This window comes from Artemia sp. Qi Xiang Cuo, chromosome 3 (genome assembly GCF_049724085.1).
Source record: "Artemia sp. Qi Xiang Cuo chromosome 3, ASM4972408v1, whole genome shotgun sequence".
Taxonomy (NCBI): Eukaryota; Metazoa; Arthropoda; class Branchiopoda; order Anostraca; family Artemiidae; genus Artemia; species Artemia sp. Qi Xiang Cuo.
In genome coordinates this window covers 72,171,198-72,194,924 of record NC_142796.1, presented here as the reverse complement: position 1 = coordinate 72,194,924, position 23,727 = coordinate 72,171,198, and the positions used below count along the sequence as shown (strand labels likewise).

At 37.1% G+C, this 23,727-nt stretch overlaps 1 protein-coding gene across 1 annotated transcript in view; it reads right to left on the bottom strand.

The window, feature by feature from the left end:
* Positions 1-17,959, bottom strand: part of LOC148954499 (inactive fucosyltransferase B-like) — a 38,255-nt gene extending 20,296 nt beyond the window's left edge. The window contains exon 1 of the mRNA XM_089086554.1: positions 17,856-17,959. The gene's annotated coding sequence lies outside the window, so the exon portion shown is untranslated. The remainder of the gene's footprint in view (positions 1-17,855) is intronic.
* Between the last annotated feature and the right edge of the window lie 5,768 nt (positions 17,960-23,727).

The window sequence follows — 23,727 nt, the reverse complement described above, 5'->3', positions numbered from 1 at the left end:
CCGGCTCTTGTGGTTCGCTTTAAGGCCTTGTGGACTTTCCTCTGCTTCATTTTCAGATAGTCTTTATGCTCAATGGTAGCATCAGGACCGTAAACATCCACTGGAACTTTCACTTCTTTTCGATCTTCCATGAGTTTCCAAGAATCCTCACTGAACCATTGTTCCCTATTCTTTTTTGCATATCTTAAAGTACAAACCACAGTACTCCGCCCACACTCTACAATGTATATCCAACAGCCATTCCAAATATCTGGAAATTCAAAATCATAGGCAGCGCAATAGCGCTGCCTAAGTAAAGAACGACATTGGCAAAATGTATTATTTTTTTTCCATACTCGGGCACTTGGTATCGAAGGAGCTGTCGTAGAAACTTCGGAAAGGGTTCATTCGATTGGAAATTGGATTGCTAGTGTCCTTTTTAATAGTCGAAAGTGATTGGAGGAAAACTAGCCCCCCCCACGCACTTCCCCCAAACACATTCAATCGAAATTTTGAGATAGCCATTTTGTTCAGCGTAGTTGATTTCCATATAGAAAATATGTTTTTGTGGAGGACACTCCCCCAAAACCCTCGGGGCAAGGGTTCTAAGTTATGCCCTGAGGGCAGGTAAGAACGTCGTTGGCACAATGTATCATTTATTATTTTTTTCATTTAGAGCAGGGCACTTCGTGTCGAAGAAGTTGTCGTAGAAACTTCAAAAAGGGCTCATTCAATTGAAAATTGGAGTGGCTTGTGCCCTTTTTAATAGTCGAAAGTGATTGGAAGACAACTAACACCCCTTGCACGCCCACCATTTCCCGAAATACATACAATCAGAACTTTGAGATAGCCGTTTTGTTCAGCGTAGTTGATTTCCAGATAGAAATTATGTTTCTGAGGAGGACACTCCCCCGTAGCCTTCAGGCAAAGGGTTGTAAGTTATGCCCTGGGGGCATATAAGATTTTTACAGAAGGCGTTATCGTAGAAACTTCACAAAGGGCTAATTCAATGGAAAATTCAAAGGGCTAATACCCTTTTCAATACTCAACAGTGGTTAGACGGCAACTGACCCCCCTCTCACGCCCACAATTTCCCCAAATACATACAATCACAATTTTGAGATAGCCATTTTATTCAACGTAGTTTTAAGTTTGGTAAATTAGGCCTTTGAGGATGAAAATCCCCTCGCAGCCCTCAGGGCAAGGGTTGTAAGTTATTCCCTGGGGGCATATAAGGTTTTTATAGAACGCGTTGTCATAGAAACTTCAAAAAGGGCTCATTCGATTAGAAATTTAAATGGCTAGTGCCATTTTTAATAGTCGGAAGTAACTGGAAGGCAACTAACACCCCTTCCACGCCCACCATTTCCCCAAACACATTCAATCAAAATTTTGAGATAGCCATTTTGTTCCACGCAGTTTAAAGTTCAGGAAATTATACCTTTGAGCAGGACACTCCCCGAACAGTCTTCAGTGCAAGGGTTATAAGTTATGCCCTGGGGATATATACGTTTTTATTGAAATCTTTGGCGTAGAAACTTGAAAAATGGCTCATTCGATTGGAAATATAAAGGGCTAGTGCCCTTTTAAATAGTCGAAAGTGAATTGAGGGCAACTAACCTCTCTCGCCCACCTTTTCCCCAAAAACATCCAATCAAAATTTTTAGACAGCCATTTTGTTCAGCGTTGTTGATTTCCAGATAGAAATTATGTTTTTGAGGAGGACACTCCCCCACAGCCCTCAGGGCAAGGGTTGTAATTTATGCCTTTGGAATATGTAAGAATTTTATAGAACGCGTTGTCGTAGAAACTTCAAAAACGGCTCATTCGATTGGAAATTGAAATGACTAGTGCCCTTTTTAATATTCGAAAGGGATTGGAAGGCAATTAGTACCCCTTCCACGCCCACCATTTCCTCAAATATATACAATCAAAATTTTGAAATAGCCATTTTGTTCCAAGCAGTTTAAACTTCAGGAAATTATACCTTTGAGCAGGACACTCCCCCAAAGTCTTAAGGGCAAGGGTTTTAATTTATACTCTGGGGGCATATAAGGTGTTTATTGAAATCTTTGGCGTAGAAACTTGAAAAAGGGCTCATTCGATTGGAAATATAAAGGGCTAGTGCCCTTTTAAATAGTCGAAAGTGATTTGAGGGCAACTAACCTCTCTCGCCCACCTTTTCCCCAAAAACATCCAATCAAAATTTTTAGATAGCCATTTTGTTCCAAGTCGTTTAAAGTTCATGACATTATACCTTTGAGCAGGAATCTCCCCCCACAGTCTTAAGGGCAAGGGTTTTAAGTTATACTCTGGGGGCATATAAGGTGTTTATTGAAATCTTTGTCGTAGACACTTGAAAAAGAGCTCATAGGATTGGAAATTCAAAGGGCTAGTGCCCTTTTGAATAGTCGAAAGTAATTTGAGGACAACTAACCCCCTTCTCACGCCTAACTTTTCTCCAAACACATTTAATAAAAATTTTTAGATAGCCATTTTATTCAACGTAGTTGAAAGTTTTGGAAATTAGGTCTTCAAGGATGACAAACCAGCCCCCCATGACTCAGGGCAAGGGTTGTAAGTTTTGCCCTAGGGGCATGTAAGGTTTTTATAGAAAGCGATATTGTAAAAACATCAAAAAAGGCTCATTTAATTGAAAATTGAAATTGCTAGTGCCCTTTTAATAGTCGAAAGTGATTGAAGGGCAACTAACCCCCCTCTCACGCCCACCCTTTCCCAAAGCACATACGATCAAAATTTTGAGATATACATTTTGTTCAACGTAATGGTGGGCGTGAGAGGGGCGTTAGTCGTCCCCCAATCACTTTCAACTATTAAAAATGGCATTAGCCCTTTCATTTTCCAATAAACTGAGCCCTTTTGAAGTTTCTACGACAGCACTTTCAATAAAAACCTTATATGCCCCCAGGCTATAACTTACAACCCTTGCTCTGAGGGCTGCGAGGGGGTGCTATTCTCAAAGACCTAATTTCCGAACTTTCTACTACGTTGAACAAAATGGCTATCTGAAAATTTTGCTTGGATGTGTTTGGAGGAATGGTGGGCGTGAGAGGGGGGTTAGTTACCCTCCAATGACTTTCAACATTTAAAAAGGGCACTAGCCTTCTAAATTTCCAATTGAATGAGTCCCTTTTGAAATTTTACGGCAGCTCTATCTATAAAAACCTTATATGCCCCCAGGGCATAACTTACAACCTCTGCCCTGGGGGCTCTGGGGGGTTTGTCATCCTATAATACATAATTTCCAGAACTTTCAACTACGTTGAACAAAATGGCTATCTCTAACCTTTGATTGAATGTTTTTGGGGAAATGGTGGGCATGAGAGTGAGAAACTTCCCACTCACTTTCGACAATTAAAAAGGGCAATTTCAATTTCCGATCAAATGAGCCCTTTTTGAAATTTCTACAACAACTTTCTATATAAAGCTTATATTCCCCCAGGGCATAACTGAAAACCTTTGCACTGAGGGCTCTGAGGGGCTTATTCTCCTAAAAGACCTATTTCCAGAACTTTCAACTACAATGAACAAAATAGATTTCTCAAAATTTTGATTGGATGTGTTTGGGAAAATAATGGGCGTGAGAGGGGCGTTAGTCGCTCTCCAATCATTTTCAACTATTAAAAAAGGCACTAGCCCTTTCAATTTTTTATTGAATGAACCATTTTTAAGTTTTTACGACAACGATTTCTATAAAAACCTTATGTGCCCCCAGGGCATAACTTACATCCCTTTCCCTGAGAGCTGCTGGGGTTGTCATCCTCAAAGACCTAACTTCCAGAAATTAAAACTACGTTTAATAAAATGGGTATCTCAAAATTTAGATTGGATACGTTTGGGGAAAAGGTTGGCGTGAGAGGGGGGTTAGTTGCTCTTCAATCATTTTCGACTATTAAAAAGGGCGCTAGCCCTTTGAATTTCCAACTGAATGAGCCTTTTTTGAAGTTTCTACGACAACACCTTCTAAAAACCTTATATGCCCCCAGGGCATAACTTACAACCCTTGCCCTGAGGGCTGTGGGGGAGTGTCCATTTCAAAAACATAATTTCCAAAAACTTTCAACTATTAAAAAAGGGACTAGCTCTTTCAATTTCCAATTGAATGAGCCCTTTTGAAGTTACTACAACAACGCTTTCAATAAAATCCTTAAATGCCCACAGGGCAAAACTTACAACCCTTGCCTTGAGGGCTGTTGTCATCCTTAAAGACCTAATTTCCAGAACTTTCAAATACGTTGAATAAAATGGCAATCTAAAAATTTTGATTGGATGTGTTTGGGGAAAAGGTGGGCGTGAGAGGGGGGATAGTTGCCCTCAAATCACTTTCGACTAATAAAAAGGGCACTAGCCCTTTCAATTTCCAATCGAATGATCCCTTTTTAAAGTTTCTACGACAAATATTTCAATAAAAACCTTATATGCCCCCAGGATTCACTTATAACCCTCGCCCTGAAGACTGTGTGAGGAGTGTCCTGCTCAAAGGTATAATTTCCTGAACTTTAAACTGCGTGGAACAAAATGGCTATCTCAAACTTTTTATTAGATATGTTTGGAGATATCGTGGGTGTGGAAGGGATGTTAGCTGCCTCTCCCTCACTTTCGACTAATTAAAAGGGCTTTAGCCATTTCAATTTCCCATCGAATGAGCCCTTTTTGATGTTTCTACGACAACGCGTTATATAAAAACCTTATACGCCCCCAGGGCATAACTTAAAGCCTTTGCCCTGAGGGCTGTGGGGGAGGGGGTTGTCATCCTCAAAGACCTTAGTTCCAGAACTTAAAACTACGTTGAATAAAATGGATATCTCAAAATTTTTATTGGATGGGTTTTGGGAAAAGTTGGGCGTGAGAGGGGGATTAGTTGCCCTCCAATCACTTTTAATTATTAAAAATGGCACTAGCCCTTTGAATTTCCAATCGGATGAGACTTTTTTGAAGTTTCTACGACAAAGCCTTCTATAAAAACCTTATATGCCCCCAGGGCATAACTTACAACTCTTGCCCTGAGGGCTGTGGGGGATTGTCCTCCTCAAAAACATAATTTCTATGTGGAAATCAACTACGCTGAACAAAATGGCTGTCTCAAAATTTTGTTTGGATGCGTTTCGGGAAATTCTGGGCGTGGAAGGGGTGTTAGTTGCCTCCCCATCATTTTCGACTATTAAAAAGGGCACAAGCCATTCCAATTTCCAGTTGAATGAGCCCTTTTAGAAGTTTCTACGACAACTTCTTCAATACGAAGTGCCGTGCTCTAAAGGAAAAAAATAATAATACATTGTGGAACATCGTTCTTATATGCCCCTGGGGCATAACTTAAAACCCTTTCCCTGAGGGTTGTGGGGGATTTTCCTCCTCAACAAGATATTTTCTATATGGATATCAACTACTCTGAACAAAATGGCTATCTCAAAATTTTGATTGGATGTGTTTGGGGGAATGATGGGGGGGGGGGGGGGGCTAGTTGCCCACCAATCACTTTCGACTATTAAAAAGGGCACTAGCCATTCTAATTCCCAATTGAATGAGCCCTTTTCGAAGTTTTTACGACAACTTCTTCGATACGAAGTGTCCTGGTATGGGAAAAAAAATACATTTTGCCAACATCGTTCTTTACTTAGGCAGCGCGATTTCGCTGCCTAAGTAAAGATATATATATATATATATATATATATATATATATATATATATATATATATATATATATATATATATATATATATATATATATATATATATATATATATATATATATATATATATATATAAATATGCTAAATGGTTATCTTTTTTATCAGAATTGCATAAAATGACTCATTTTACTTGTAGATAGATATTTTATCATCCTTTCATCCTAGGGTAGAACTAACTTAAAAAGTAATATTTGTGGGAAGGGGGGGCGGGCAATTGCGGATGGGTCAATGTCTAAAGCGTAAAAAGTACTAAGCGTAAGAACTAACGTAAAAAGTAATATTTGTGGGGGGGGGCAATTGCAGGTGGGGGCAATTGCGGGTGGGTCAATGTCTAAAGCTATATATAAAGCTATAAGTTCAGTTTTAGTTCTCATTCAGTGAACATCTAAAAAGCGGATTATATATATGACTGAAATTGTGAAATACATGATCCAACATTCAATTAGTTTTACTTGTGAAATATATATCCCGCAGAATTTGTCGAGAAGTTTATTATCTTTGGATTTTGCTGAGAAGTTCACTCGGAATTGCTGTTAGCCGTGGCATTATTAACGGCGGCTTAGCTAATTGCACGCTTTGAGTCAGCGTGGATTAAATAATTGACTCTTAAACAGGTACGCCTTTCTTTATTAAGTAGCTAGTAATTACGATCAAGATGACGGAATCAACGGAAGTCCAGCTACAGATTTTAAAGAAATTAAATGAAATGTCAATAGAGCTTAAAAAACTGGGATCCCTTGTGCGAAAAGGTAGAAAAATGATTTATGGAAATTTCGTCAATTTCGGAATCTCTAAATAAGAAAATTTGTGAAGTGGGAAAAAAATCAGAAAATACATAGGCAGAAGTTCGTGAGCTCAAAAGGGAAATTGCAAAGAATAAAAAGATAATGGATAGAATCGAGTCGGATCAAAAAAGGTGTAGTGTGATACTCTACAATTTTGATCCAAAGATAAGGGGTTCTAGTCTAAAAGAGGACATTCTTAGATGCTTAAATGAAATAGTGAGAGGTGCCAGGTTTATGCAGACAGATATTAAAGATGTTTTTCGTTTACCTTCAAACCAGAAAGTCAAACCAGTCGTAATTAAATTAGCGTCTAGGGAATTAAAAAAATCAATATTTACTTCGGCTGCACTTTTCAAAAGGTTTCATTTGTCAGTTGCCCCAGATTATACTTCTTCAGATTTATTGGCACGGAGCAAGTTGATACCAATTTTGGAAGCCACGCGTACGGAAGGCCATTTGCGTCCAAAGCTGAGGGGTGTGAGACTTTTCGTGGGGGATAAGATTTTTGTACACGATAGTGAATGGGGTGAAGTGAAAGAAATGTATCGATAACAACGAAAGGTTATAGCAGTAGAGGAAATAAGAACCCATAATCATCAGAGTTCCGATTTAAATCGTAATATGCGCACGGGAAATGAAGTAATGGTCAATGCAAGTTCACTAAGTAACAAAGGATCAAAGTCAGTCACGCTAGGGATAGCGAATGAAGTTCAAAAAGAAAAACGTACGAGTGTTGAGGTGGTTAGCCCTAATGTTGATTCTAATGAACCTGGTACATTATACGCTCGTGCAAATCAGATTAATCAGATTATTTCGCGTGACAGAAGTGGATCGGTAAATTCGGCTGCTAGTTGCCAGAGCTTAGGAAGCGCTGCTTCTGTATTTAGTGTAGAAGATGGGGACTCGGCTGCTTTTATTTGTGGGCAGTATTATCACCCTTTTAGCCTAGAACCTGCGGTAGATTTAGCTCAGCAGGGTGTGAGACGGGGCAAAAGAAATAATAAGAACACTAGCCCTTTGGAGCAGGATAAAGGCGCAAAAAAAGCGATTGAGAAACGGAGACAATTCAGAATTACGAATCATTGGGGCCTTGCCAGATAGTGAAAGCTCCGGTTTTTTATCAGGGGCATCCTAGTTGGGAGGATATAGTAATGCCTGGGAACCAGTCAAAATTGCCAAAATAGGGAATACAGGGCCATAGTGAATCGTGCTTAAGTTTTGTAGTTTGGAATTTACAAGGTTATAGTAGGGAAAAGTTAGAAAATTTATTAGAGTCAAGTACATCAGCCGGTTGTGAAAGTTGGGATGTTGTTTGCCTTGTCGAGACGTGAAATTCTCTAGATGAATTTTCGTCGTATGAAGACTTTGATGTTTTTGAGTGTCGGAGAAAAGTCTCGGCAAATGGCAGATACTATGGAGGAGTATCAGTGCTTCTAAGGAAGGGTGTATTTAATTTATTTCGTAGGCTAGAAAGTGAGTCTGAAAATTTTTTTATGGTTATTATTATCAGTTAAAAACGTTCACCTTGTTGTGTGTGTTGTTTATTTGCCTCCGAATAATAGTTCTTACAGCCATGAAGATACATGGGGATTGGTTGAAAATGGAACTCAGTTGTATAAAAGAATGTACCCTTGCCGTAATTTTATTTTTCTAGGGGACTTCAATGCATATACTAGTGACGAGGACGAGTTGCAGGTTGGTGAGCTCCTTGTAAATGAATCAGGTCAGAATGCTGGCTTGGAGAGTGATAGCGAGTATGTTTTCCCTATTAGGAAAAGCAGGGATAGGTCTCGGAGAGTAAATAGATGGGGTAGGAATTTGATAAATTTTGTTAAAAAGGAAGGATTACTGATTATGAACGGAAGATTGGGGGAAAATTTTGGTATGGGTTATTTTACGTGTTATAATGGGTTTAGCCCGAGTTTAATTGATTATATTTTATGTAGTTTTTCTCTTTGGCCCCGGGCGGTCGACCTCAGGGTCCTAGAGTTGGTTGGATCTGACCATCTGCCAGTGAGTATTATGCTGAGAGCGTGTATTCGACAGTCCGAAAGGGGAAAGGAAAGGTCTACGTGCAAGGAAAGGATCCGTAAACCAGTTTGGATAGCCAAGGAGAAAGAAGATTTGGTTAAAATGGAACTAGCAAGTGAGGAATTTCAGAATGATTGCCATTCGATTTTGAATTTTTCAGAACTAGCTGAACTGGATCAAACTATTTCGGTAATTACAGATAGAATTTATGGGTGCATCAAGCCTCTATCTCAGGATAAAAAATATCCGGGCAGAAAAGATGAGGGTTTCTTATGAAGAATATAGGCCGACAAAGGAAGAGATAATTAGGGTTTTCGGGCTACTTAAAGCTACAGACCCGTTGGATCAGGAAACGAATTTGCGCAAGCTAGCTGAGTATAGGAAACTAAGGTCAGATTATAATAGGGTTAAAAGAGTTAAAAAGAGAGAGAGGCATAAGAAAATTAATGAGGAAATTAAGAGAGCTTATAGTGTGAATAATTCAAGAGAGTTTTGGTCGGTTGTTAAATGTTCAATCCAGGGCACGGGAATAAGAGGTGACGTCCCAGCAGTTGAGACGTGGCCAGATTATTTTGAGAATAGAGAGTCAGAATATGTTAGGGCGAATGAGTCGAATGGTTCAGAGGTTAGAGAGCCAGGTCTAGGGATGGCAACATATCCTTTAAGGCAGAATGATTATGATTTAATTAGGCCTGTATCTCAACAAGAAATTTGGGATCAGTTGAAAAGGATGAATGGAAATTCGTGTCCAGGAACAAATGGTATATCTACAAAGGTTCTGAAGTTAGGAAGGACAAATTTAATACCCATGTTGGCTGCAATTTTCTCGTTCGTAATAGAAAAAGCTTGTTGGCCTCGCTCATGGGACATTTCTGTAGCAGTGCCTCTTTTTAAGAACGGTAATAGGAAGTTACATGAAAACTTTAGGTCTATCTTTATGGGGAATGTTTTAAGTAAATTTTTTTGTAAGGTTCTGGAATTTAGGCTAAGAGATTGTTTAAATAAGGAGGAAATACTTAGCCCGGTACAAGCGGGATTCAGATCGACATTCAGCACTATTGACCATATTTTTACTTTGGATACATTGAGAAGGAAATATGCTAGAGGAAAAACTGGTCGGCTATTCGTAGCCTTTTTAGACCTGAAAAGCGCTTTTGATTCGGTAAATAGGAGGTTATTAATTGAAAGTCTGTTAGAAATAGGCTTGCCGTCTTGTTTTGTAGCAATAATAGCAGATATGTATCGGAGGGTGAAATTTTCTATGAAGGATATGGGAAATTTGTCTAGGGTGGTTACGTCTCATGTGGGTGTGAAACAAGGATGTACATTATCTCCTAAGATCTTCTCCTGGTTTGTTAATGATTTAGATAGGTTTATGAAAAATAATGGAGCCCCTTATGTATCTTTGGATTGGTTTAGGCTATCATGCATGTTATTCGCGGATGATATAGCTCTAGTGGCGGATAGCAGAGAGAACCTTCAGAAGCAATTAGATATAATAAAAAATTATTTAGAAAAGAAGGAGTTAGAGTTGAACGCTAAGAAATCAGTAGTATTAGTATTTAGGAGTAAAGGAGATGTTGATTGAGAGGTTCATTTTAATTTTGGAGGAAAGTTTTTAGAGGTTAAAGAGGAGTTTGTTTTTTTGGGTGTTAAGTTTAGCGCCTGAAAGGAGATTTAAAGACTCGTAGAAGATTGTAATTTAAGGGGTAATAGGCTAATAAATATGGTTTTAAGAGGTAATTTAAATCAGCTAGCTTACATGAGGATCCAGAAAAGAGTTTTTCAGACAAAGGTAGCTTCTAGTCTACATTGGGGCTCTGAGGTTTGGGGTTTTGCTAAAGGAGCTAAGCTAGAAGTAGTTCAGCTAAGATATTTTAAGAGAATTCTAGGCTTGAAGGATTCATTTAGTTCAGTGGTACTGAAAGGAGATTTGGGGCTTTTTTCTTTAAGGAGTGTTAGATTGGTTAGAATGGTAGAATTCTGGGAGAAGATAATTAGGCTACCTAGAGTTCGGCTTCTTAAGGCATCTTATTTGGAGAGCTTGAAGGATGGTAGACGAGATTCATGGTCAAATCCGGTTAAGAAAATACTGGACCTTTGTGGACTTTCAGAGATGTGGAATGAAGGAAAAGGCCCTATGGATGTAACCGTGTCAGTATGGAAGGAAGTCCAGCAAACCCTAAAGGTCCAAGAAAACAAAGGGTGACAAGCACATAAGAAAAAATCTATGGCTTTTAGTTTTTACTCCCAAGCCAAAGACGATTGGGAGGAGGATGTTTATTTTGAATTTGGGTTGAATAAAGAGAATTTGAAGAATTTGTTGTTGGTAAGAGGGGATAGTTTGGATTTAGGTGAGAGAAGGAAATTTTTGGGAAAGTTTAGGTTGGCGGCTGGCCCTTATTTCTGCCCAATGTGTGGATTGGTGAACGAAAACTTATTTCATTTTGTATCCGAGTGTGAAGAGCTGTCTGAGTTGCGGAATGAATGTATCGGACGAGTGTTTGGGAGCGAATGCTGGTTAATAGAGTGGATGGCTGAGAGGAACGCATGTGCTATTAAACAGTTGTGTAAGTTTCTTCGTTTAGGGACTAAATATAGGGAATCATGTTTGAGGGGATAGCTTGATACTATTTTTATGATTTGAATTTTATTATATGGTGTTTGTTGGTTAAAAGTCGAACCTTGGTGTGTTTCTTTTTTGTCGTTTTGTTGTTCTTTTTCTTTTTTCCTTTTTGATTTTTACTATCTAAAGTTGTATTTTGTTCCTGAGTGTTTGTTTATAGATTGTATTATGTGTTGCTATGGCCCACAGGCTTTTTGCAATAAATCATCTTATCTTATCTATAGATTTGATACATTAATAAACATATTTTGTTGTCAGATATTAAATAATCGTCCCATTGTTTATATTTGAGTCTCTTAACTAAAATGGCTGCTGACCGCTGTGTTAGGTGAATGCTGTGAAGTTGAGTCCCTCTTCTTTATTCTGAATGAGATGACGTATGGTTTCAGTCTGCATTTGATATACTCAGATTCCGCAACAGGAAAGGTGTCCTATTTCAGGCAAATTGCCGACTCATGTAAATATTGTGCTGTACCTGTATCAGTAATTAAATATAAAAACAAACAAGTTTTTTCAGCTGAAAGTAAGGAGCAACATTAAAACTTAAAACGAACAGAAATTATCATAGGCAGCGCAATTGCCTGCCAAAGTAAAGAACGATGTTGGCACAATGTAATATTTTTTTCTTTATACCAGGGCAATCGTATCCAAAGAGTTGTCGTAGAAACTTGGAAAAGGGCTCATTCGATTGGAAATTGGAATGGCTAATGCCCCTTTTAATAGTGGAAAGTCATTTGGAGGCAACTAATCCCCCAACCACGCCCACCCTCTCGTTTGCCCATTATGTTTAAAAACTAAATGTTGCCTTAAGATTAAATCAAAATGAACTGGGTTAATGTTAATTCCCAATAAGGCATCTCTGCAATATCCCAAGAACGACTGAGGGTATTATGTTCAAACTTTCGGGGCTACTTCTGCTCTTAAAATTTAACCAAATCAAAATAGCGTAAGTGTATCCAAGCTATCAGAGAAAGTAAACAGATTTTTTTTGCGAATGGTATCAAGTTTTCTTTTTCAGGTCAACTAGAGGAGGTATGAAACTAAATTAAAACCTACTATTTGCGTCCAGATTTTTAAAAGGGTGTATGTTGTTAAAAATTGCAGAACATTTTTCTCCGGCATTCAAATAGCAGACCAAACCATAAAGTCTTAAAAAATCGAAAAGATTTAAACTACTATTTTCTTTTTCCCTGAAAAAACTATGTCAATATAATACGAACAGAAATTAATTAAAAAACATTTTCCACAAAATAAGTTTTTCAAAGAAAAGTAAAGAACTCCATTAAACCAAAAATGAGCAAAAATAAAGTCAAATAATCTACTAAGCGTGAAACTACCACAAATCAGCATCGATAAATAAATGAAACCCAAAACGAACCGAAATTACAATAAATAACCGAGTCAAACTCAAAACGAGCAGAAATTATCATGAGTAGGGCTCAGAACCCCTATGCCCTCCCAAGGTCAGAACATAATTTACACTTAACTGAAAAAAAAACAAATGAATGTGCATTGTCAGTTTAATATACATATACTGATATTTAGTAATCAAAATGTTAAAAATATTTGATTTATTAAAGTTATTAAAGTAAAAGCATTTATATTTTTCAGTAAAGTGCAAGTTATGTTCTGACCTTGGGAAGGCATAGGGGTTTTGAGCCCTAATCATGTTAATTTCTGCTCGTTTTGAGTTTGAAAAAGTTTGCCAAGTTTATAAATGGACGTAAATGGCCGAAAAACAACGACTTTCGTTGGCCTGTGGTAAAATCTTACTTTAGCAAGATGTCTTATTTGGAACAATTTCTGCAAGTATGATCAAGAATAATGTACTGCTCTAGAAGAGAAAGAAAAACACCAAACCGGAGAGGGAATGCGAATAAACATGGTCAGCACAAAATTTTCATTAATTATGCTGTATATAACCAGTATCCGCATGTTACGCGAAGCGTAACACATGGAAAAAAATTTTTGATATGGTACATTTTTTTTTGTCTTTGGTACATTTTTCATGCAATTTGTGGTACATTTTGTTTTGAGGTGTTGGTAACACTGGATGGGATTCAGTTGCACGTGGAGTCAGTTAAACGAAGGTTCAGGTGCATGAGAGCTCAGTTACAGGGGGACTTAGTTACACGGGGGCACAGTTAATTGGGTTCCAGCTGCACGGGGTTTCAGTTGCTCGGTGGTTCGGTTAAATAGGATTCAGTTGCACGCGGAGTCAGTTACACGAGGGTTCAGTTGCATGGGGGATCAGTTGCAAGGGGATTCATTTCCATGGGTGTTCACAATAATTAACGACGTCAAACCCAAAACGAGTATAAGCAACCAAAAGAGGTGTAGGGCTAACGAGCCTTGTGTGTTTTAAAGACCAAAACGTAATTTGCACATTTTCTATAAAATATATTTTTTAAACGTTTATATTTTATGACTTTCGTAAGTAAAAAATTGTTGAGACTTTCAGGAATGAATATCAGTGCTTATTGAACAGTCAATCCTCATTTAGTTTTTCTTTTCAGTAATCTTGGTTATGTTGGTAGTTTGTTTCTGTTTTTTTATGTTAAGAGAAATAAAAATGCATGGCTCTAAACAAAAAGTTTTCAGTAAAATGCAAATTCTGCCCTAGTCTTTAGAAGGCACAGGGGGCGTTAGCCCGACTCCTCTTTATGGTAATTTACGCTCATTTCGAGTTTGACGTAGTTATTTGTTTTAATTTTTGTTCGTTTTAGTGTTCATTTATATATTAACAGTGATTTGCTGTAGTTTTATGCTTTAAAAATTAATTGACTTTATTTGTGCTCATCTTTGGTTTAACGTAGCTCTTTACTTTGCTTTTAAAAACTTCGTTTGTGGATTTTTTTTAATTAATCTTTTATATTAGCTTGCCAATAGCTTTCAATGTTGTAATGGGTGCCATAATACAATCATCGCAGATTATTATTTTCAATCTCCTGATCACTTGTGCATATTAATATTCTTTCTACAGGCGTAAGAGAATTTTATATGGAAGTTATTTTTGGTGTATTCAATTATACTTTGTACAATACTTTACACATACAATACTTTATATATACAAACTTAAAAATACCTTTTTTAATTACCTGTACCAGTGGCGGATCCACGGGACGAGGGGGCGGACGCCCGCCCCCCTAAAGTAGACTAAAGTAGCGTAATTTACTTACTTTAACGCAAGTTTGCGTTAATTAAACTTGCTCCTAACGCAAGTTTATCGGATCAACCTATTTTGCCCCTCCCCTAAAAAAAATCCTGGATCTGCCCCTGGTCTGTGCTTGACTATGTAAAAAGTACTCTAAGCATTGTTTCTATAGGCCTAAAACAGAAACTCCAAAGAGAATTGAGGCGATGACTTAAAATCCTATCTGAACCGTTGAAGCTGAAAAAGCATACACTACAAAATTACCTAAGCATTTAGCCTACTGTCTATTACAAGACAGTTTGAAATTACCAGTAATATCAGATTCTCACAGACATAGCAATTTTCTAGGTGATTGAATCTCTGATCGAATCAATAAATGTTTTAATTTCATCAATATTCGAAGCATTCTCTTGTTATACCAAATTTGCAAAATCGTCACTTTGGTAAACATGTTCAAGCAGATATTTCACACCCTTTACAGATGCACAACTCTGAACTTGAATAGTTTTATATTAAAGCATTGGGGGTTCTTGTAAAAGACGATGTGGCCTCTATATGATTTTTTACTTTTTACCTTCTGACAACTTCATGTAAAAGATGACAAGAGAAACACAGGAAAGGGGTCGATCAAATGGAAATACAGTGGCTTTTCTTAACAGCCAAAGGAACTAGTTTAAAGTAAGGTGCAATTTTTGACGAACAGCTGCTTGTTATTATTTACGTACTTTAAAGAGGATCAACATGTCGGGGAAATGAAATTCTAAGGTACCCGATCAATTATTTTTGTTCCAAAATCTTAACCAGAAGGATTAGAGCCCCCCCCCCTCTCATTAAAAAATAGCTCTACACTATGTGGAACAAACTGTTATACAATGTGGATACCACGGTCAGATTGGTGTTAGTTTGTAAACCTTAAGCTGATAATGACATGAATGCTTCAGGGATTAGCAATATCATTTATAATTAAATAGCATAATAACTGAGCTATCAACTGTACTTTTCAGTAAAATAACAGACAAATCATCACTGCTGAACCCCACTGAAAATAAGAGAAGACATTGTCAAACACAAGAACGAAAATAGAAAAAAAGGAGCTTGAGACCGAAGCAACACAGGAAGGAAGGGGTAAAGGAAGGAACTAAAAAAAGGAAAAGAGGCACAAACACAGCAGCGGACACGTCTGGTCATCATTCTAAAATCCTAGTAAATCAATCTTTATGGGATTTGGAGTTACTAAAGCAGTATGTCGAAACCGGGTAGTACAGAAGTACTATCAGTTTTAGGAATTAGCCTACCCAAAGTAGCCTACATGACATCAAAATGATGCCATCTGTAAAAACTGATGCTCACACATAACCATCAGAAAAATTGATGCTGTACAAAAGATCAGGACCAGGACAGAGGCAGGTCCAGAGAAGGAGGAATGCCATTCCACTTGTGGGTTTTGATGTTATAATATAAGAGCCTAGAAACGGCCTTAGATTCTCTTCAGATTTGGTAGGCAGGCTCCTACAACCAATAATGACTTGATAAGTGGAGCAAAACCTTTACAAAACCATAATAAAGAGCATGAGGCTCCACATTCTTTTTATCATCATAAGGTGTCCCGAATAGGAGGCACCAACAACTGTTCTCGGGTGGGGACACTTAATATTTTTTTTTTTTTATGTTTTTGTTTCATGTATTAAGAATGATATGCCATCTATATGGTTTTTTTTCGACCCCTTCTTATCGAAAGGGGGGTTACACAGGTTTAGGAGAAAATTCAATCAACTGGGAATTGAAAGTCATTTAATACAGAAAGTAAAACTGAAAAACATAGGAGCATGAGAACGTAGCAACACAGGAAGGAGGAACAAAACAGTGAACCCAGGATTGAACACAGCAACATAAACCGGAAAAGAGGCACAGACACAGCATCAGTTTTGTACAAAAAATTGCGTGGATAGAGGGATGGTAGGGGTAATAAAAGGGCCGTGAGCCGACTCTGCACCTTTGATAATACGAATTGAAAATATTTGTTTAGTTGTGTTTGCTGACCCACTTGTCAAACAGTTATTTGGACAAGATAAGGGGAGATGTTGTGTCTACGAGACCAGTTAGGTCCTCTAACTTATTTTCGCTTCTAATCAGGACTTAGGCGCAGTCCTTTGGCGCAAAAATTCATTGGCTTCTAGGATTAAATGGCAGCACTTTTTAATCCGCTGTACACTGCTCCTTTTTGGGTATGTAAAGCTCTCTATTTATCTTCCGGTTTAACTGCATCTCAGCCCATCCCCCTGATGTTTGGACATAGCCCTAATCTACATACAAAGTTTTACTGCTTTTGCAGGTTAGCTTTATTTTTTTGCTTCTTTCTTATCCAGAACTTATTCATAAGGTCAAATAACACCAACGAAAAAAAAAAAAAAGATTACTCGCAAATAGATAGAGGGGGAGAATCAAACCCTTGATTTAGGGGATGGGAGATAGTTTTGCAGTTAAAGTTTGAAGCTACCGTAAAATTCAAATCAACAGAAGATTTCTGGATGTAATGAAGCAAAAAGTTTAGTGTTTAGTTTAAAAGAGATGATAAATTGTAATGTCACCTGCTCTTTAACACAAAGGGAACGGCGTTTCCTTGTCTCTCATAAAAAGCGAGTACAACTATGTTCAAACGTAATCAATGAGCTTTTTTTGCCAAAGCATGAAGGGCACCAACGTTATCATTGTACTAGCATCATAAATTTAATCGGCCAAGGATACTTGAGGCAAAGCTGGGTAAGATTTAGTGTCTCCCTAGGTATCAATTTAGCCTTCCCATTCTCCAGAAGGATACACAGAAACAATTTTGAGAACTACTTTTGAAATTCTAAAATACTAATATAATTTCTTAAGGCGTACCATTAAACTTTACCTACCACCCTAATGGGCAAAATATACAGCCCAAATTATGCATACTTTATGAATTTCCCGTAGGCCAACTCTTCTCTTCATGTAAATTTAACGTCTAATAAGCAAGACAACGGCAACAAGTTACGAGAAGTTGGCCTATTGGGATTTCATTGAGTATATATAATAAGAGCAAATATTTGTTCATCAGGGGGGGGGGCAGTTTATTGGCGCGCCTTAAAGAATGATGTAAATAGGTGTTTTATAATTTTTTATTGTAGTTTTCATAATTTTACAGTGTTACCTTTTGGAGAGTGTTAATTCTAAACTAATATCCCCCCAATTTTGCCAATCCAGACTAATGGCCTGTTTCTTCTTGATGCATACGCATACAAAGTCCATACGCATAGGGTTTTGGAAAAATTCTTTATTGACTTTATCACTATTTTCAACTTCAAGTTTTTTTTAACATATTCTACCGAGTAAGTTTATTTTGAGAAGCTTTAAAGGATATTTTTTGCTTACCGCACTAAAATAAACTAAAGGGATTCGTCAAAACCTTATGAGTCTGTATTTAGGATTATACTAGTTACAACTTTTCCGAACTGGAGATATAAATCGAACATTTGCTTAGCTGTAAGTTTTTATTGGACATATATTTTGCTTTAAATGCTAAAGTATAAATTCTAAATGTTTACCTCAAGTGTTTATGAAACCTCGATGAGTAAATTTTGAAACACTTGTAAATAGCTTATTAAACAAACTTGATTATTTAGAAGCCTCAGAGAAACCGGAGTTTAAATATATTGGATCGGGTACAGAATGATGAATGGTCACGCTGTTGCATAATAACCCTGAAGATATTAGCTTCTCAGGTTTCAATTTTAGCAAAAAATCTCGAACATGATATTGAATAATGATGGTTGCAGTGCAGCATCTGTCGCAATCTAGTAAAGAGCAAACTCGGTCTTTTGCTGTATTCCCACTCTCCAGGAGGAACTCTTATGTATTTGTTAAGGGAAAAGGACAATATAGACGGTATTTTTCACAAAAAATCAAGAATGAAATGAGTACTTATATATCTATATAAATATATATATATATATATATATATATATATATATATATATATATATATATATATATATATATATATATATATATATATATATATATATATATATATATATATATATATATATATATATATATATATATATATATATATATATATATATATATATATATATATATATATATATATATATATATATATATATATATATATATATATATATATATATATATATATATATATATATATATATATATATATATATATATATATATATATATATATATATACATGTATATATATTTATACATGTATATATGTATGTATATATATATATATATATATATATATATATATATATATATATATATATATATATATATATATATATATATATATATATATATATATATATATATATATATATATATATATATATATATATATATATATATATATATATATATATATATATATATATATATATATGGCATCTTTTAGGGGACAAGGACGGCGGCTGCTGCCCTTCTCCCTCAATAAATTGGAAAATATTGTAAGTTATTAAGTAAGCCTAAAAATAATACAAACAATGTCCATTGCAGGACACTTTTTATAGTATAAAGGTAAAGCATTTAGGGACATTTCATGTTTTTATGTGACCGAAATATCCGGAATTTTGTACCTGTTTTTTTTTTCAGTCAAGGAGGCACACTTGTGCCTCTTTAAAGAGGCGACCCACCACAATGTTCAGCAATTTCCGGTCCTAGCGGTTGCAGAGAGACGGCGGTGATCGCATTTTGTAGCCTAAGCTCAAACTAAGACACAAGCAAAATTTCACCCCCCCCCCCTCCGACTTTATCGTCATGGGGGAAAGTGGACCGGAAGTTTCGACCCTCCCACCAAAGCCCCCATGTAACGGTTGTCTGATTGGGCTGAAATTTAGAGGTTAAGCTTTCCTAAGGCCCGGGAGCTTATCCTCGAAATTTCAGCTCATTCTGATCACTCCTTTCCTGTTTTCCAACAACCGAATATACCAATTTAATGTTCATCAAATTATTTTTTTTTAGCCACGCCTACAGGCCACAGTTGGCAACAGATCCGGGTGAATGAGGACTCATTCGAAGCGGAATTCGACCTGTTAGGGCCTTTTGATATTTTCAGACCGAAAACATTATCCCCCTAATTTACATTTACGAAAAACCTCGTTTTTCTATGAGGGCCCAGGTTTATTCTTGAAATTCCTAAAAGCATAATATTTCATTATTAAATTAGATCAAAATAGTCCTCTTAACCTGATAAGCCCGACTGCAAGCTTCCAAAAATTCCAGATCTTTCCCAGAAGTTTTTTTTTTGTCGAAAAACGAAAATCTTACTTTCTATTTGCTTGCGTCGAAAATAGATTGCAGAGACTAAAAATATTTTATCAACAGTCTTTGATGGTACAGTGTTCACTATTGATGGGTCGCCGGGTCTTCCGAACCTGGAAGACCCGGGCTCGATTCCCCATAGGAGTAAATTTTTTATATATAGAATTTAAAGTAGTATCTCTTAAATTTAAAGTTTAAAAAATAAACTCAGTTTCTTTTTTAAATCCAATCTATTAAATACTTCGGCTCAACAGGCGTCTCCAGAAGAATATCGCGGTCGGCCTTTAGCTTACAGGCAAGTGTTCACTGCGTTGATAACACGTCGTATACCTGCATGCTTGAATAAATTTTTAAAAAAGAAAATGTTACTGTGCATTTAATTTAAGCATTCAGGAATTAAAAGCCTAGACAAGAGCTTAATCAAAAGCGGGGGGTGTGGGGGGGGGAAGCTCCCCCACTTTAACTCCTGACACGATCAGCTAACAGTTAGTCAAGCAATAATAAGTAATATACTGTACAAAAACGTGCATAAATTATTTGAAAAAAACTACGTTTTCTAAAGAGTTAAAGAGGCTGAGTCACAAGTTCGAACCTTAAAAAATACAGGGATTAGGAGGTACAGTTGGGGGGCTGCCGCCCCCAAACCCCCCGCTTTTGCAGCCTGTTTTGTTAAGGTTTATATCTTGGGGGTCTTCCGCCCCCTTTTTCCCTTGCAAAGAAATGCTTTGAACCCGAACGAAGTCTGCTTGAATTTTTACTGTAAGAACATCCTATTGCATCTTTTTGATTAGAAGCAGTTCTGAGCCTGATTGCTGGATTTTTTACAGGAGATTTTTCCCTAACCGATAACAAGCTATAATGTGATGAACTTGGTACGACCAACTGATTGCAGGCTACAGGACTTAAAAAACCTTAACAAAAGAGGCTGCAAAAGCGGGGGGTTTGGGGGGTGGCAGCCCCCCAACTGTACCGCCTAATCCCTGTACGTTTTAAGATTCGAACTTGTGACTCAGCCTCTTTAACTCTTTAGAAAACGTAGTTTTTTTTTCAAATAATGTCTAAATAAATCGATTTATTCCAACTTGAGGATTTATTTGTTCGTCTTAGAACGGCAGTGCGGTCTAAGAAAAGAGTACCTAATTTCACGTGTTACGTCGAAAATGTTTTTTTTTAAATTAATCTTTGCCCGTTTTTAATTAAAAACGTTGCTAATTAGAAATCTCAGTCACCCACTCGCTTGCAAATCCTGTGGACACGGTCGGTCATTAATGTTTGAATCCTTTTTGGTCTCCAATTAACTAAAAAACAAGTTTTAACTGAAAGTAAGGAGCGACATTAAAACTTAAAACGAACATAAATTATTCCGTAAATGAAAGGGGTTTTCCCCTCCTCAACACCTTGCTCTTTACGCTCTTTAAGTTTTTTATTGTTTTAAAAATTAGAGTTGTGAGAAAGAGTCAAACTTTAGCGTAAAGAGCGAGGCGTTGAGGAGGGAAAAGCCCCTTTCATATACGGAATAATTTCTGTTGGTCTTAAATGTTTATGGTGATTGAATGTTTTTGTGGAAATGGTGGGCCTGAAAGGGGGGGGGGTAATTACTCTCGACTCACTTTCGACTATTAAAAAGCGCAATTTCAATTTCCAATCAAATGAGCCCTTTTTGAAATTTCTACAACAAATTTCTATATAAGCCTTATATGCCCCCATGGCAAAACTTACAACCCTGGCACTGAGGGCTGTGAGGGGGTTATTATCCTCAAAGACTTAATTTCCAGAATTTTCAACTACGTTGAACAAAATGGATATCTCAAATTTTGATTGGATGTGTTTGGGGAAAAGGTTGGCGTGAGAGGGGGGTTAGTTACCGTCCAATCACTTTCGACTATTAAAAAGGGCACTATCCCTTTGAATTTTCAATCGAATGAGCCTTTTTTGAAGTTTCTACGACAACACCTTCTATAAAAAGCTTATATGCCCCCAGGGCCCTTGCCTTGAAGGCTGTGGGGGAGTGTCCTCCTCAAAAACATAATTTCTATCCAGAAATCAACTACGCTGAACAAAATGGCTATCTCAATATTTTGATTGAATGTGTTTCGGGAAATGGTGGGCGTGGACGGGGTGTTATATGCCTTCCAATCACTTTTGACTATTAAAAAGGGCACAAGCCACTCCAATTTCCAATTGAATGAGCACTTTTCGAAGTTTCTTAGACAACTTCTTTAATGCGAATTGCTCTGCTCTGAAGGGAAAAAACAATACATGACACATAGTGCCAAAATCGTTTTTATATGCCCTCAGGACATAGTTTTAACCCCTTGCCCTGATGGTTCAGGGGAAATATCTTCCTCAAAACATACTTTCTATGCGAAAATAAGCTACGCTGACCAAAATGGCCATCTCAAAATTTTTAGTGTATATTTTTTGGGGAATGATTGGCGTGGGGGGGGGGGGCTAGATGCCCTCAAATCACTTACGACTATTAAAAAGGGTACTAGCCGCTCCAATATCCAATCGAATGAGCCGTTTTCGAAGTTTCTACGACAACTCCTTCGATACGAAGCGCCCGGGTATGGAAATCAAAATAACACATGTGCCAGCATCGTTCTTTACTTAGGCAGCGCTATTGCGCTGCCTATGATATTGTCTGATATTACGAAACATCTCGCACTACTTTATCAAATCTCGACTGGTTTAATAAGAATCCTCTGTGACAATAATAATAATAATAATGATTTATTTACTCACCATTTACAAAAGATTATAGTAGAGCAAGGAAAAATAAAGGAAGAAACTAAATACACCAATAAAAATGAAGCACTTAAGTTATTATTGGAGAAAAACGCCCTCTGTTCAGTATCACTTTTATCACAGACTTCTCACAAATTCTAGGCCATTCTTTGACAGGATTCATAATTCCAAATTTTTCAAGACGGGAATTGCGGTGCCGCTTGGGAATAAACAATAGAAATTTTACGTATCTAAAATAACACTTACTATTTTTGTCTATGTCACTTTCGGTAAGTACATGAGCCGCACCGGCGAGGTAAATAACGTGAGGCTGGCAAACTAAGCGATAAATATAAGCAAGTGATGTCCTGGAGTATCACCCTCGATTTAGAACAACAGTACCGTAAGCACGTTTAATGATGATGGTTGTGTGCTTCACAATGGATTTCCTGGTTTTGTGGAGCGATTAGGAAATCATTAACCCGAGATATTTCAACTCTGACACATCAGGGACTGAATGATTTACAAGGGAAACACTATCACTCTTAGCCGTGTTCAAAGGTAGAAACTCGCACTTTTCAATATTAATAGAAAGTCCGATTGACTGAAATTCGTTTTGCAGTCTGTTTAAGTTGTCTTGCAAGTCTGTCTTCGATCTGCTGAGAAGAAGAACCTCATTGGTGTAGGCTATATAGGATAAGTCGGTACCGTGAAGTAGAAAAGATGAAGAGATATGGTTCAGAATCTGAGAAATTGCATGTTTAAATATGACAGGACTAAGAACAGTGCCTTGCCTCACGCCTCTTTTGACTTTAATTGGTTCTGAAACTGTATCTCTCCCTTTGACAGATACTGTTGAATTGGCATACTAAAATTTATAGTTTTGACGATACTCACACTTACGCTGCTGTGCAATAGAGCGTCAAGAGATTGCATGTGATTAATACTATAAAACGCTTTCGATAGAACAACGGTGCACACATAAAGAGGTGACCTTTTACTCTCTGAATGCAGTAGCATGTTTGCTAATAATCTATATGCCTCTGGGCAACCAACCCCTTTTTGGAATCCAAGCTGGTTATCTCCAAAAAGTCCGGTATCTAGCTCAGGAAAAATAGCATATTCAAATATTTTACTCAAAATGCACGATACACTGATAGGTCTGTAAGATTTACCATCATTGGTATTTTTCCCTTTCTTCGCAACCGATGTTATAATTCCTTTTAGGAAACTATCGTGAACAATGTCTATAGTGACGCACATTTGGAACAAAAGTTGGAGATGAGAATAAAAGCTATCACGTAAGTTTTTAAAGTGCATTATTGAAAAGCCGTCAGCGTCTATCCTGTTCTTGCCTTCAGACAGAGCTTTTCTTACGGCGGTTTTAACCTGTTTCAGGGA